Here is a 14,835-nt window from a genome sequence, read left to right as displayed (position 1 = left end):
TGTTCAGAAAACACTGGAAATAAACTTATATTTCGCAACACTGAGCATTTAATTTATTTTATTTCACTTTTTAAAGAGTTGGCATCTTGCTTCATTGCCCAGGCTGGAGTGCAGGGGCCCGATCATGGCTCACTACAGTCTCAAACTCCTAGGCTCAAGTGATCCTCCCAGCTTAGTCTCATGAGCAACTGGGACTATGGATGCGTGCCACTATGCCCAGCTAATTTTTGAAAAAATTTCTTTTAGAGACAGGGTTTTGCTATGTTATCCAGGCTGGTCCTGAACTCCTAGCCTCAAGCAATCCTCCTGCCTCAGCCTCCACAGTTTTGGGGATTACAGGCACGAGCCACTGTGCCCAGCCAACACTGAACATTTATAAAAGCAAACAAATTAAGAAGTTCTCAGGAATGAAAACTGATTTCTAAAAATTCAATTTACATTAATCTGCAAAATAAACACGCTACTAGATTTGAGTTCTGAGTAATCAGAAAAACGTAGTTATTTCTGTTAAGTAGAATTCAATGAAGGATATACCTTCAGAAAAGATCAGATCACTTTCCATTTACAAAACTGATTTATTTTCATAATGTCTTCAATAAAGAAAACGTACTATAACATTTCAGTCAGCTTGTAAAATAAAAACATGTATATCAAGGCACAAGCAAAAAACACCGTGTTCTAACATAACTTGTGGGTGTGCGGAATTAGTGTGTGATTCTACACACCACACAGCACATCGCAGAGGGAATGTGCTCAGAAAACTGCAACCACATTGTATCAGTAACGACTTTTCCCCAGAAAGAAAACTGTGTGTATCCTTGAAACTGGGAAGTGAACAAACGACACGTTAAAACAGAATGTACCAAATTTAGTATTTCTCTACATTTCTAAGCACATCTTTTCCCCCAGCTGAAAACTGCTTCATTTCCTATTAACTGGAAGTAGCTGATGAGTGGTGATTCAAGCAGAGGACACACACTGATTTCCGAATGCTTGAGTGGTGGCTCTCAAACCTTTTGCCTCAAGACACCTTTACCCTTACAAGTTGAGAACACCAAAGAGCTATTGTTTATGTGGAATATATTGCTATTTTCAAAATTCTAAATATGTATTAAAAACAAACCTATTAATACATTAACAGTATCTTTAATGAAAGTTACTTCTAAAACAAAAACGTACAGGAAGGGTGGCCCTGTTGTATATTTTTGCGAATCTCTGGCTTAACAGAAGATAGCTCCACGTTCATGTCTACTTCTGCCTTCAATCTGCTCCCACAGAGTGTTTCAGCTAAAACACGGCATCAAAATCTCGCCTCACGCAGACAAGTCTTTAGAATGGAGTATTGTAACCATGTTCACATAACTGTGGATGTGCACTGATACTACACCAACTCTCGCCAAGTAGCAGTTTCTTACTCGAAAATTGACTGCTGTGTTTACTCTGAACACGTCCTTGCACTCTGGACCCATGTGCATGCTGGTCACCTGGATGACACGGGTTCAAGTTGCAGACAGAGATTCTCAATGTCCACACATCTCATCAGATAGCATAAAACAAACATTCCTTTTTTCTGCTGCCCAGGCTGGAGTGCAGTGGTGCAAGCAAGGCTCACTGCAGCCTCAGCACCTCCCCAACCCACACTGCCACCAGGCTCAAGCGGTCTTCCCACCTCACCCTCCCCAGTAGCTGGGACTACAGGTCATGCCACCATGCCCGGTTAATGTTTACATTTTTTTTGTAGAGACAGGGTCTTACTATGTTGCTGATGCTGGTCTCGAACTCCTGGGATCAAGCACTTATCCACCTCCGCCTTCCAGAGTGCTGGGATTACAGGTGTGAGTCACCTCACCTGGCCGATAATGTCAGGTCCAATCTCCACGAAGACTTTAGTTACTAGAAAGCCATCAAGTTTACGATGGCAGATACAAGTTTTCTAAACTTCCAATTTTCACCCCAAAGCTCAAATTTTATCCTTAGCAACAAATACTGTTCGTTCTTTCTTTGAGACATCCTTCGTTTTGGACAAAACGCCTGCCACATGCCAAGTCTGAAAACTGTCCTCCGTCTGTTGTTCTGTCAGCTCCCAGCTCAATCCCCTAGGGCTGTGTGTGGACACTACCCACGTGGGGATGCAGCAGGAGCTTTATATGTGACTTGACATTTAATCACACAGAAAGTTAAAAAGATGTATGTTTGGGGGTTCCAAATGAATAAAATTAATATTTACTGCATCATCAGGGACATTATTTGGGAAAATTGGCATATTCTAAACATTTGGTGCCCATGCACGGTGCTGAAGAGGCTCCAATCTGCCCTGTGCCACTGGCGCAAATGTCAAACTCAACAGAACAGGCCTGTACTATTAAATGACTATTATGCAGAAGTCATCTTCACCTCTTAGCCCCAGCAGTGTCTTCAAGGACTTCCCCTCAGGGGTCCATGGAACACAGAGAACTGTGGCAGCGTGCCATTTCTACCAGTTTAGGAGGACACTGGGTATGTGCAAAGCAATAATACATATCTATGCTTCAGACATCAGAAGAGACTTTAAACATTTCCCTCCACAAGTGTTCTATAACTACCTGTTAATCTCCCCTCAGATTCCCCAACTCACCAAAACAGGAAGCAGCCAAAAGTGAAATTTCTTAAAAACCAAATAAAAATATCCTCCCGAAAGGTCAGCTCTATGTTACTTTAAAAAGCCCAACTACAACTATTACAAAAGCATGGGTGTGCAACCACCGCAAATCTGTGCACTCAACTTGTACTACTCTAAAATCTGCTTGGAGTAATCAACTCAAGCATGCCCACTTCCAGGTTGGGGTGCAGCCACATGATCAGGGCACACTGCAGCCTCCACCACACAAGTTCAAACGATCCTTCCAATCCTTCCGCCTCCACCTGAGGAGCTGGGACACCACAGATGTGAGCCACGGTGCCCAGCCCCCACCTAAAGATTTTCAGTTCCAAAAACCTGAGACTAGTTTCTGAGTAATTAATCTCCAAGACACTTTAACATATGACATATGACCATAATTAAGTTTCTATTTTCATAACATCACACCTCCAAGAAAAGAGCTCTGACTTCTAAGCAGAAAGATAAAACAAAAATGCATATTTTACCTCGCCTGGTGGCAAACATTCTGTTTCTTCAAACCTCATATTCCCCTGAAACAATACTCAAAACAATTTTAACCCACCAGTCAGAAATTATAACGCTACAGTAAAACCTCACTATTCTAAACTTCATTATTTTGTTAACTCTCACAGGGTAGAGGCCAAAGTTTCCGTTTATTTCTATTTTGCCTATTAAGGGCCTCCTGGCTCATCAATCTGTTTATTATGCAGATGAGGAGGGAAAGAGAAGACACTAACTAAAAGTTCTTTAAACTACCACAAATGAAGGAAAGATTACCCAATAAAAGACTCTTGATAGCTCAGTTTTCATTAATAGAACAGTCACTAGGAGGATATACCTAAAAACTAGACATCCCCAAATGCGATGTGTTCTCCAGTCACCAGCAGCAGCCGTTGCTGTACCACGACGGCCCACTCAAAGCTTCACCAGCTTGCAGCAGGAAACTGTGCCGCACTCACCAAACCGGGAGAGAGAGATCTGGGCCCACAAGGAAACGGAGGAGCCCAACTTTCATTTACTTCAGTATCTATGCAGACTCTGACTCAATTGCAGAGATTACATTTAAATCCTTCAGAAGGCAAATTCAAAGTTTTGCTGCTTACCAAGTAACACTGTCATTATAAAAATTATTCTGGGCCGGGTGCGGTGGCTCATGCCTGCACTTTGGGAGGCTGAGGCAGGTGGATCACCTGAGGTCAGGAGTTTGAGACCAGCCTGGCCAACATGATGAAACCCCCATCTCTACTAAAAACACAAAAATTAGCAGGGTGTGGTGGCGGGTGCCTGTAATCCCAGCTACTTGGGAGGCTGAGGTAGGAGAATCACTTAAACCGGGGAGGCGGGGGTTGCACTGAGCTGAGATTGTGCCACTGTACTCCAGCCTGGGCAACAAGAGCAAAACTCCCTCTCAAAAAAAAAAGCAGCAAGGGTGCCACAACACAGTATGTTTTTCACAAGGAAAATACAGAGAAAAATCCAGAAACAACCTATATTGTTGTTTTACATTTCTTGGGTATTTGTGTTTTTATAGATACACGGAGACAAAAAGCAAAACTTGTTACTGAAAAACCTGCTGAGGACTAACGCTTTGATCAGCCCTGGGCTACAGCCAGGCTGCCAAGCTCCCAAGCTCCCCGGTGTGAGCTTGCAACAATTCTGCCATTTCCCTCTATCCACTTTCTCGTGCAAAACACAGGCTTGTGACCTTGGTGGGCAACTCAGGTGGGAAATTTCAACTCTCCAAATGAATGCCAGGAACCAGAAACAGTCACATAAAATCATTTATCGAGGTTAAGGAGAAGTGAGGTTTATTGTTCTCTAGTTAATGGCTGGACATAAAGTCTCCTAAACTACTACCTTTGATGGGCTCCTCTTGCCTCTCAGCAAAAAAGAAAATATGGTTTCAAACACTAAGATACAGCCCCAATTCTATATACCAGGATTCCGGCTGCCTAATAAAAGGTTACCGCCCGGGCCTTGGTGAGGACCACAAGGCACAGGTTCTTGTCCCCATGAAGAAATCCACCTCATGCCACATGTGTGGCAGTGTGAGTCTCTGGAGAGCATGCGGGATAGGGTGCGCTTCAGGAGGTCATCCCCGCAGGGTACTGCGTGGGCTGCTTCCCCTCAAGCGCATCTGTTTATTACGGGTTTAAATCACTGTTCCTTTATGTCTTCCTTGGTCCACACCCTTAGAGACCTGTGTAATTCCATGGCCCCAAGCACAGCCTACTCTTGCCTCCCACCCAACCCCTGATTTTCACTGCTGCAGGAGTTGCTGCTGAGGATTCAGCCAGCGGATGTGCAGGGCACTTTGAGGGAGAGGTGTGTACTGGAACAGCTTTACAGGTGACAGCGAAGACTGATTCCACACTTGCCCCAAGTGGCAAGCACGTGGTTGAACCACTAAAAACTGTTCAAAGACACAGCTTATCTTCCTAGAGGTCATCAATTTCCCCAAGTGTTTACAGCCAACTATTTTACAACTCCTAGAGAAGTGGTTCTCAAAAAGGGTGGTCCAGGGGTCCTTTTGGGAGGCCCCCAGGATCAAAGCAGTCTGCACAACACTAACATTCCGTGCTGTTTCCACAGTCTCTGAGTATATGCTAGAGCATTTCAGAAGCTGAACGAAGATGACACCAAGTTTGAATTCGGAAGGAGATGTGCAAATCCAGCAGCTGTCAGTTAAGCCAAAGAGATTTGTGAAAACAAAACCAAACCATCTTTCTCATTAAATTGTTTTGGTCATTGAAAACAGGTTCCACAAAACGTTACTTATGTTAATATATAATGGTTTACAATTTTACTTATTTATTTTGAGATGGTGTCTCGCTCTCACCCAGGTTGGAGTGCAGTGGCACCATCTTGGCTCACTGCAACCTCCGCCTCCTAGGTTCAAAGGATTCTCCTGCCTCAGTCTCCAGAATAGCTGGGATTACCGGCGTGTGCCACCACACCCAGTTATTTTTTGTGTGTTTTTAGTAAAGAAAGGGTTTCACCATGTTGGCCATGCTGGTCTGGAACTCCCGACCTCAGGTGATCCGCCCACTTTGGCCTCCCAAAGTGCTAGTATTACAGGCACCAGCCACCGTGCCAGGCTGGCTTACAATTTTAAATAGAAGGCACTTAAGCATTTAAATGACTCATTTTTAAATGTCAAACATGGTGACTATCAACAGATATAACAAAAGCTCTTTGGAGTCTTCCACGCTTTTTAGGAGTGTAAAGCAGTCCTGGGTCCAGCCAGTCTGGGATCCACTGACATAGAGCAGCGCCTTCCACTGCTGGAGCCAGAAAGGCTGCTCCCCGACTCACAAGAGCAACCCCGAGGCCGTTCCGGTTCAGTCAGGATCCTCATCGCAGTGACAGGTACTGCTTTCACATTCGGTTGTTCCAGACACCCCGTCTATTCTCATTCAGTTTCATGTGATTACTGACAAGGCCAAGTGAGATAATGTCCACCTAAGTTCAGGTGGAGAGAATGCGGTTTCTTCTTTAAAACCCCTTCTCTCACATGAATTTGCTTCTCAAATTGGAGCTGCAGCCAATTTTTTTGTTGTTGTTGAGATGGGGTCTCTGCCACCCAGGCTAGAGGGCAGTGGAGCGAATGATCAGGGCTCACTGCAGCCTCAATCTCCCTGGGCTCAGGTTATCCTTCTACCTCAGCCTCCCTGGTAGCTGCGACTACAAGCATGCACTACAGTGCCCGGCTATTTGTATATATATAAATTTATAAATCAATGTTGTACATCGATATATTACATACATAATATAAATTATATGTAAATATATAAAAATACATAAATTATAAATAAGTTATACATATATGTATAAATTAGATATATGAATATATATATATAGTCCCCCCCCAACCAATAACAGGGTTTTGCCATGTTGCCCGGTCTGATCTCGAACTCCTGGGCTCAAGTGATCATCACGCCTCAGTCTTCCAAAGTGCGTCAGCCCTCACACCCAGCCTGGAATTCCAACTCATGAAGGTCACAGCCTAAGGGGCAAAATTACTGCTTGGGGACCTTGTAAACTCAAAAGTCAAGAATTAACTTTGTATTTCAGCTGGAATCTTCCTTTCTTTCCCCGGGATTGAGAGGCCAATGTCTAGTTCTGTTTTAGGGGGTAGGAGGACGGTCCCAGCTGAAGACAAAGAGGAGTTTTGACATAAAAGGGTTTTTTTTTCTGTATCCATTTTTACATGTACAGCTGGATTCGACAGAGTCAAACATGTATGACAAGCAACTTCCCGGGCCCCCAATCACTGCTGCATGGGTAGGAAGAAGTGAGCAGAAAGGTGTTTTACTACTCAAACATGTGAAAGGGAAAACATTATCTTTCAGTTACAGTCTAGCAAATCCAAAGAGGCCAAGCTAGTGTCTACCTGGCCTGTGTCTCCAGGGTCTTGGGAGTATCTCTGGGGCCCACTCCCCTTGGTGCAGGTTCCGCGTTCCCAGTCCTGACAGCTGCAGCCAGCAGTGCCCACCCCCACCCAGACATTTACAAACAGGACAAGTCCTCAGTTAAGCAGATGGGAGGTTGGGGGGCTCAAGGGGGAACCTGTCTATGAATGCAGGGTTAGACCCCAGCTGCAAATGGTAACAGCGGCAGTGGGGCAGCAGGGGGGAAGGGGCCCACAGGGTACCAGGCAGTGCATCTGTCTACAAATGCAGGGGCCACAGGGTACCAGGCAGTGCATCTGTCTACAAATGCGGGGGCCACAGAGTACCAGGCAGTGCATCTGTCTACAAATGCGGGGCCCACAGTGTACCAGGCAGTGCTTCTAAGGGCTGCACTTTCCTGTCTGTGAAATGGGGATGGTAATGACCTCACAGCTTCCTACAAGGTCTTCTGAAGCGACATGTCAAGTGCCAAATCATCTGTGGCAAGTGTGCAACAGATGGTAGGTGTCACCTGAGAAAGTGACACAGCCTGTGCTGGCGAGGGTTTGGAGAAATGCCCTCTTAGGTGAGTCTATTTGTCCGACATATTTGCCAACAGCCCCATATGGGCTTGGCACAGGGAAGAGAGCAGGAGACATACTGTTTTCATGGAGGGCAGGGAGTGCTTCACGGTGACCCAGAAGAAATAAGCAGGAAGTACACACAAACTTACGAGGTTTTTTTTCTCAGAAAGGTGACAAACTGAATACAAACTAACACACTACTTTGAAAAATCAAGAAACATCTATATAGTGAAATTCTTTTTTTTGGGGGGGTGAGGGGTAGACAGAGTCTTGCTTTGTCACCCAGGCTGGAGAGCAGTAGCACAATCACAGCTCACTACAGCCTGGAACTCCTGGCTTCAAGAGATCCTCTGGCCTCAGCCTCCCAAAGTGCTGGAACTACAAGAGCGCATCTGCACGCTTGGCCTAAGGGAATTCTTTTTTTTTTTTTTTTTGAGACGGAGTCTGGCTCTGTCACCCCGGCTGGTGAGCAGTGGCCGGATCTCAGCTCACTGCAAGCTCCGCCTCCCGGGTTCACACCATTCTTCTGCCTCAGCCTCCTGAGTAGCTGGGACTACAGGCGCCCGCCACAATGCCTGGCTAGTTTTTTGTATTTTTTTTTAAGTACAGACGGGGTTTCACCATGTTAGCCAGGATGGTCTCGATCTCCTGACCTCGTGATGTGCCCGCCTTGGCCTCCCAAAGTGCTGGGATTATAGGCTTGAGCCACCGCGCCCAGCCGGGAATTCTTTTTTTTTTTTTTGAGACAGTCTCACTGTCACCCAGGCTGGAGTGCAGTGGTGCGGTCTTGGCTTACTGCAACCTGGACCTCCCAGGTTCAAGCGATTCTTCCACCTCGGCCTCTCAAGTAGCTGGGACTACAGGCAGGTGCCACCAAACCCAGCTAATTTTTGTATTTTTAATTAGAGACAGGGTTTCACCATGTTGGCCAGGCTGGTCTCGAACTTCTGACAAGTGTCTTGGCCTCCCAAAATGCTGGGACACCAGGCATGAGCCACCATGCCCGGCCGGGAATTCTTTAAGGGTGATGAATCATCACATGCACAGCCGTGAGAAAAACTCCCTGGCACGTGATTGAGAGCCGGGGACAAGCTGGCCAGGGCAGTGGCCACAGCCTCCAATACATCCCGTTCACCAGTGCAAAACAGCTGTAATGTGGAGCTTTTCAGGACAGTGCCCTTTCTGGTGTTTTTACTATTTTTACATAATGTTTAAGTTTCCCGTATGTGTATTATTTTTGTAACCAAACACATTAAGGTATCTTCATTTCGGAAAAAAAGTTGATCTTATTAAAAAGGTATATTAAATACCACTTAAATGTCTCTATCAGTATATGCAAAACAAAACCACGGCATCAAAATGTGATACCCAAGGAGAGAAATGCCTCCTTTACAATTTAACACACAATTATTACCACCTATTAAGTTTTATGGTCATGGTTACAGAATTCTTATCAAAATATGTACAATTACCTATTCACATAACAACTTACCCTCAAAATTACTACTCAAAAAATAAAATGAGGCCTACACAACACAGACTGTCTCACAGATGAGTGTCTACACATACATGAAATAAGCAAATCGGACTTTGTTCTTTGACCTCCTCTTTCCCAATTAGTACATTTCCATTAACTGTTTATCATAGAACCTTTGTAATGCAGTTAACGTACATCATTTGATAGTAGCCATAAAGAGGCTGATCTTAGTATCCACCACTGTAAGGGACCCCATCATTTAAATAAGAAAGGTAAGTGAGAGACTCTGTTTACAGAGAATTTCCTAGTGGTCTAAGCCTGCCAGACAGAGATGAGACCTCTCAGGCAAGTGGAGAGTGCAGGGACCACGGATAGTAGAGAGTCACCTGTTAAACACATGCAATCTTTGCTCTTCAAGAGCCAAACAAGCCACTTGGTATCATGGGACAGGTATACAAAAAGGAAAAATGTGCCTTGTTTACAGAGATTCCAAACAATGAAGACGTGGCACAGCTTAAAAATAAACACCAAAAAGCAGCACCCCACTGGGCTCCATAGAACTGACCTTAAGAAATTATGACCCTAAGGCTGTAGAAAAACTCACAGTATCAACAGCAGAACCTGCCAACTTCACCGCGAAACAAAACGGGAGCCAATGCCCATTCCAATCATTCCCTCCTCACATGAAGAAACTCCACCACCCTTCAAGGCCCAACTGATGATACACACGTCCTAGACAAGCCATTGTGATGCTCACACATACACATGCAACATGGGCTGGGCTGTCTGGTAACCATGGGTACAGCTGGGCAGTCAATCACAAATTATCTTATTTGTGCCCTGTCTTCTCATCACAGCACAATTTGCTCTGCTTGACATAGTCTGAATTCAGCCACCTACTAATAAGGGTCAGCCTCTGGTGGAAAGCCTGAAGAAAATTCAAGATATACGCTTTTCCAAAACAAGATAAGCAGTATCGTACTCATGAAACTTGTTGAAACAAGTCTACAAGAACAGACACCTCCTCCCCATGTACACAGCAAGTAGGAAACCAAGTGTGCATTAGGCAGGGAGTTTCACAACAGGGCTGTGTCTGTCTTCCTGGGTGACACTTCTGAGATGTCTATACTGTATTTAAAATAGAAAAATAGTGGAATAGTCACAGACACACATACAGACACAAACAGCAACCCAAAGGGCCACTAACGAGCCCTAGGGTCCAGGGTAAATGGGTTGGCAACACCTGATTTAAAGAAAGGAGGTGGAATAATCTCTCAAGTTCCCCACTGAACTTGTCTCCAGGAGGACTGGGACAGGGGCCACCTTGGTCACTGCTGTATCCCTCGTGCTAACACAGTATGCAATGAATGTCCATTAATAAAACGACTGTATTTACTCCTTAAAACGCACTGCTAAGGACCTTTTCACTGCTGAGAACTGTATTTCAACCAAGTCATACGTGGCCCTAGGGAAACCATGCAAAACGAGGTATAGCTAGGCTATGTGAATATACCGAAAAGGCGTTCCCATCTGCCTTTCCCTTCTCTAAGTCCCTGAGTACACTAAGCTCAAATCTCATTCCATCAGCAGGCAGATGACATGGATATCGATGGCCCAGGCACAAGTTAAAGAGTATTTTCAATAACTGGTGGTAACTCTGTAAGTTACTACTACCTATGGCCCAAACTCTAAACTTAAATATTAAGGTGCTTTATTCACAGCAGAAAAGCCGGCCCTGACCTCCACTGTCTCAGAACCGCGAGGAGGAGCCCCGGACGCCGCAGCGGAGGCAGTACGGGCACCCCACCCGCCGAGCGCAGGAACTGGCCTTTTCGGCTTCCAGGGTCACTGGAAGGCAAAATGTGTCACAGATACGGCCAGTACACACCAACGCAACAAACGATTCCACAAAAAAACTGAAAACCAGCGCGGGGAGGTAAGGACACATTCTTTAGGAAGCGAAACCCCGCTCTTCGCGCTTCCCGCAGCGCCAGCCGCCCCGCAGTGCCGGAATCCCCCGAAGGCACGCCAGAAGCTAAGCCGGCCACGGGGTGGCCGCACCCAAGGCCCGGGAGGAAGCGCCAAGGCTCCCGGGGATGCTTAGGGAAATCAGCTGCGCAGCCCCCCGAGCCCAGGGCCGCACTCGCCCAGGCCAGTCTTGCGCTCCTCCCCGCGAGCAGCCTCCCAGACTTCCAACCTCGAAACCGTTCCTGCCGCGACCACAGAGTGCTCGCCAGTCGCCTCAACCTGACGCAGCCCACCAGGGCCGGCGTCTGAGGCCCGCGCCCCCTGCCCGGGGCTGGTCTCACCGGCCCCGCCCGCCCGCCCGCCCGCTCCCTTCCGCGGCCGCCATCTTCTCGGCGGGAGCGGCCTGTGAGGGATCTGCGGCTCTCACCGGCCGGGCTCCGATGCCGGCCCCGCCCCGCTCCCAAGGGCGGCCCAAGAGGCAGCCGGCTCCTCTACCCGGCGCCCGAGACGCCACTTACCGCAGGCCGCAGGCCTGTAGGGTCTCGCAGCCATTTCCCCGAACGCCGCGGAGTGGGCGGCCGGCCACCGAGACGGCGCGGGGCTAGAGCGGCGCCCCCGCGCGGCAGGCGGAGGACGAGGCCGGCCACCGAGACGCTGCGGGGCTAGAGCGGCGCCCCAGGCTGGGAAGCCTAACCCCGTACTGCGCGCATGCGCCCGCCTTCCCTGCCTGCACTTCGGGTGCGTCCTTTGGGTCTGCACTGACGATGACGTGGTTGCATCCTTTGTGGATGCCTTACTTCCCCGACCCCAAGGGTGAAAGCTGGAGCGCTGCCCTTGCGGGGATCCCTCGGAACAGCTCGGGCAGGGCAAAGGCGGAACGTGGATGCTAGCCCTGAGGGACTGCACTCCGCCAGGATTTCGCTCTTAAGACCGATAAACCCTTCAAGTCGGTGGGGATAGGAAGCTCCTGGGCTAAATTTGTAAGAGGTGTGGGGGGCGGGGACAGAGGATAATGGAAGAAAAGGCCCAAGTTTTCTCTTTCAGATTGTATTTCTCAAACCGCAAGCCCCTGACGGCCTCCGCTGGGAGTGGCAGGGAGCGGCGGGGTCCAGGCGTGGGCGGGGTTTCTCTCCAACTTGAAGACCCTACCCAGCTGCCTCCCCACCCCAAGCTCGGCGCCAGAAACCAAGAGCGTGGGGTGGGGGGAGCCGAAGGAGCACAGCGAGGAAAGGAGGCGCGCACGCTGGACCTCTAGGCCCCAGGGACCTTGGCGGTGTCCCACCATGTCAATCCTACACTCAGAACTACTGACCAGTAGCTAGAACTCAAAAAGAATGCATGGATATGTTTGCCCACAGGGGTTGGAGGGAACGATTAGACATTTACAATCAGGACAGGGGAAAGTGAGGTATGGTAGATGTTAACCTTCCATGTGGATTTTCTTCAATTCGCTCAATAGTAACTAGTGTGACACCCCATCACCTGTCTGTCCCCAGATACTGCAGGAAAGAGACTGGGAGGGGGCAGGAGGGGCAGCTGCTGCCTTGAGGCACCATGGGCACTGGCCACTTGCTCCGAGGGCAGGGACTTGTAGGGGGAGGTGGCCCCATTGCTTTCGCTTCTGTGAACCACTAGTGATAGGCTACCTGGAAGCATGCACCATCTAGCCTTTGGCGTCGGCCCTGGTCAAGAGCAAAAGGGGCCCAGAGTGCCGTAAAGCTGCCCCTAATACAGAGAGGCTTCTGCGATGCTTCCGTGGATGAACCAGGGGGCTTTGAGGCAGGTGTGCTTTTTTAAATACTACCTCTGAAGATTACAGGGTCTGCCAGTTTCTGAGGCGGACTTAGTTTTCTTCAAAGGAATACAACGCAGCTCGTTTCTGCTGGTGTGGCCCATTAGGACCACATTAATGGAATCTGGCAGGGATGGCCTTGACAGTCTTCCATCTTGAGTGTGTCTTCAGGTTGCAAAGAGGGGTTTTTGCCCTCAGACACGGGGTAGTGGGAAGCTTAGACGGGGTTGAGACCACCTTTAACAAGCACTGTGGTCTTGGGCGAGCTCTCTGTTAAAGGAGGGCTCACATGCTGAGGTCCAGGTGAAGACCACATGAGGCCTCCCTACAAGAGGCTCTCTCTGAATCCTACTGGTATGGGGGAACCTCAGCCCACTCTCTTTTGCTGAGGATCTTTAAACCAGCCTCAATTTCTTTCTGCAAGACGGTGAGATTTTAAGAGATTTTAACTCTTGGGTGCAGTTTCAGGTTGAGCACTCAGGAGAGACAGATGGAAAGGCACTAAGGGAATAGAAAGAGTGGACAAGGCGGCTCAGGGACAAGAGAACCAAGAGAAAGAAAAAGGCAGGAATACATGAGTAAACGGAACGCTCACCGCAGTGCTCAGCGATACGCAGAATGCCTGCCTTCCTGCAAGTCCAGAGGATACTGGAACCTGCCTCTCGTTCTCATCTCCCCCGCCACCCAGAAGCTGGCTCAGCTGTGGAGGCCTGGCCAGACTATCCACTCTGGCCTTCCCCACCTACAAGGTGATGAAGTCAGCCTCTCCCAGCTTACCTGCCGTCACTACACCTGGGAGCTGCCCTCCCTGGTGAGAAAGGCATTTGGAGAATCTACAGTCTGGGTATTTGAATTTGAACTCCACTAGCAAAAGAATGCTTTTTCCTAACCGAATTTATGTAAAAAGTAAAACCCAAAGGAGGAAACAAAGTCTTCAGTTGTTTCGATAAATTGTTCCTTAAATATTCCCAATCCACAAACAAAACCCCACAAGTAGCACTGATTTACAACAGGATGTGGCCCCGAAAGCAGGAAGGGGGCCAAGAGCGCTCCAGCAGGAAGTTTAATAGGTGGTCCATGGAAAAAAAACACGATGGGTGCATCACAAATAGGTGTAGACAGTACACTTTTGTAACGTGTAGACACCAGTTTCTGCAACACACACGCCACGCAAAGTTTAAGGAAAGTTTTTGAAAGTACAATCCGGAAAACTCAGCAATTCTTTAAAAAAAAAAAAAAAATTGCTTTCCGCGGTTATAAGCCTCCTCCATTGGGACTCGGGGTCCGCAGCAGAATACCCTGATCCCAAAATAAAAATACTATGACAAAAATACTCCAGCAGGCAGCCGGCTTTACTTGGTTTAAAGTCGGATTTCGCTTAGTGCCGTGAAAGCGAAGGAGCGCCAGCGCTTCCTGGCTGCGCACAGCTCTCTCGGCGGAGAGTTCCCGCCCTCTCCAAGAACCGGAAGCCGGACAGCGTCAGGACGTTTCATTCTTCTCACTTGGGATTCAGAGCCGCTAAGCACAGGGCCCCCGCCGAGGCCACCGGGCAGCGTCCAGGTCTCCCCTTTGCGAGGGGAGCAGCGGCGGAGGGGCACGGGGAGGGGCGACGGCGCGGCGCGCTTGGGCCTCGGCGCTGAGCTCCTCCTCTGCTCGCTCTGGAGGACGCCCGCAGGATTCTTGCAGACTTCCGCCGAGGCAGGATGGAGGCCTGCAGTGATGCATCCTCGGCCCGCGACCCGCGCGGCCGGAACATAGTTCTTTCTGGCCGGAGACCGACCTGGGCCTGAGTCGTGTCTGCGCCAGGCGCCCCACGCCGTGCTCCAGGGACTCAGTGCCCGGCGCGCTGGGGCTGTATCGCTAGCCACTTGGGGCAGGAAAAAGGAATCACAAAATACAACCCTCTCCTTTACCCAGGAGGAGAACGTGGATTCCCGGTGGCGGGGAATATATATATGTGTGTGTGTATATATATGCATATATGT

The 14,835-nt window shown here is 48.4% G+C and overlaps 1 protein-coding gene across 9 annotated transcripts in view; it reads right to left on the bottom strand.

The window, feature by feature from the left end:
- Positions 1-14,835, bottom strand: part of LOC105470513 (death inducer-obliterator 1) — a 61,856-nt gene that overhangs the window by 38,737 nt on the left and 8,284 nt on the right. Inside the window, exon 1 of one of the 9 annotated variants that reach the window (XM_011722588.3) lies at positions 11,577-11,688. The exons of 4 other annotated variants lie outside the window; for them this stretch is intronic. The gene's annotated coding sequence lies outside the window, so the exon portion shown is untranslated. Of the gene's footprint in view, positions 1-1,179; positions 1,666-1,755; positions 6,427-9,694; positions 10,911-11,576; positions 11,689-14,835 lie in introns of those variants that run through there. 4 more of the 9 variants (XM_071079067.1, XM_011722592.3, XM_071079069.1 and 1 more) reach the window with 4 other exon arrangements.

The sequence above is a fragment of the Macaca nemestrina genome, chromosome 15 (genome assembly GCF_043159975.1).
Source record: "Macaca nemestrina isolate mMacNem1 chromosome 15, mMacNem.hap1, whole genome shotgun sequence".
In the NCBI taxonomy this organism is placed as follows: Eukaryota; Metazoa; Chordata; class Mammalia; order Primates; family Cercopithecidae; genus Macaca; species Macaca nemestrina.
The sequence above is the reverse complement of the archived record's forward strand: the minus strand, read 5'-3'. Positions and strand labels throughout refer to the sequence as shown.